The sequence below is a fragment of the Lissotriton helveticus genome, chromosome 2_1 (genome assembly GCF_964261635.1).
Source record: "Lissotriton helveticus chromosome 2_1, aLisHel1.1, whole genome shotgun sequence".
In the NCBI taxonomy this organism is placed as follows: Eukaryota; Metazoa; Chordata; class Amphibia; order Caudata; family Salamandridae; genus Lissotriton; species Lissotriton helveticus.
Window position 1 is genome coordinate 1278037468 of NC_136059.1, and position 1708 is coordinate 1278039175.

At 48.1% G+C, this 1708-nt stretch overlaps 1 pseudogene; it reads right to left on the minus strand.

Annotated features, from left to right (window-relative positions):
• Positions 1 to 355: 355 nt before the first annotated feature.
• Positions 356 to 1454, minus strand: LOC144820706 (18S ribosomal RNA; annotated as a pseudogene).
• Positions 1455 to 1708: the final 254 nt, after the last annotated feature.

The following is a 1708-nucleotide window of genomic DNA, read 5'->3' on the forward strand; positions in this document are numbered from 1 at the left end:
CTGCATGAGAAGTGCCTCTCCTCAGTCCACCAAAACCCAGTTGGGCTGGTATCAGGTGCAGGAGAGGCTGCAGTGGCAGGGCCTTTGGGGGTGGTCCCAGCCCAGGAAGGCACTGCCATTAGGTTCCCCCCACAGGATCGAACTTGGTGAGCATGGGTTCCTTCTTGGGAGGGCTTTTCATTGTGCTGCACCTGGACTGTCTGTACAGAATCAAGACAGAGCTATCAATCCGTCAATACTTTCCATGTCAGGCCAGGTGAGGTTTCTCGTGTTGTCAAATTAAGCCACAGGTTCCACTCCTGGTGGTAACCTTCCATCAATTCCATTAAGTTTCAGCATTGCAACCATACTCCCCCAGAAACCAATACTTTGGTTTCCTGGAAGCTGCTCAGCAGGTCATGGGAATAATGCCACTGGATCGCTAGTTGGCATCGTTTATGGCCCGAACTGCGACAGCATTGGATCATCTTTGAACCTTCGACTTTCATTCTAGATTAATGAAAACGTTTTTGGCAAATGCTTTCACTTTAGTTCGTCTTGCTGCCGGTCCAAGAATTTCACCTCTAGGGGCACAATTCGAATGCCCCGCCATCCCTATTAATTCTGGCTCCAGTATTGAAAACTAACAAAATATAACAGGAGTCCTATTCCATTATGCCCTGCTGGAGTATTCAGGCACCCGGTGTTCTTTGAACACTCTAATATTTTCAAAGTAAATATTTCGGACACCCAGGACGCTCAGTCAGGAGCATCAACGGGGTGGTGAGAGGCAGAGGTTGGGACATGCAGTAGCTCGCCTTGCAGTGGACTGCGAGCTCAATCCCAAGATCCAACTAAAAGCAGTTTAACTGCAGCAACTTTAATATATGCTATTGGAGCTGGAAGTACCATGACTGCTGGCACCAGACTTGCCCTCCAATGGATCCCTGTTAAAGGATTTAAAGTGTACTCATTCCAATTACCGGGCCTCAAAAGAGTCCTATATTGTTATTTTTCGTCACTTCCTCCCCGAGTCGGGAGTGGGAAATTCGTGTGCCTGCTGCCTTCCTTGGATGTGGTAGCCATTTCTCTGGCTCCCTCTCTGGGATCAAATCCAGACTCCTCATCACCCATGGTCACGATGGTAGACACAGAAAGTATCAACGATAGTTGATAGGGCAGACATACAAATGTATTGCGCCATCACAGCGACTTGTGATCGCTCCAAGTTATCTACAGTCACAAAGCAGCCGGGCAAGCCCAGATTGGTCTGGGTCTGATAAATGCACGCATCCCAGGAGGACAGCACTTGTCCACATGTATTAGCTCTATAATTACCACAGTTATCAAGGTAACAGATGGGGCGATCAAAGGAACCATTACTGATTTAATGAGCCATGCACAGTTTCATTGTAACTGACATGTTTACTCACACGTGCACGTCTTAATCCTTGATCAATCAGTTAATCATAAAGCGCTTATGAAGTGCTGTTTGTCCACCTTAAGAGTTTCTAGGTGAAAGGCTGTGGGTTTCAGTAGGAGAGCCAAGCTTTAAGCTTCCTCCTGAAGTCTGTCAGCAAGGGTGATGTTCGCATGTATAGGAGGAGGGCGTTCAAAGACTAGGCCAGGAATTGGGAGAAGGAGTGTCCTCCAATACCGCAGCGGCAGATGCATGGTGTTCCTGCGAGGGAGGGGTGGGATGAGCAGAGGCTTCGGAAAGGTTGATGGA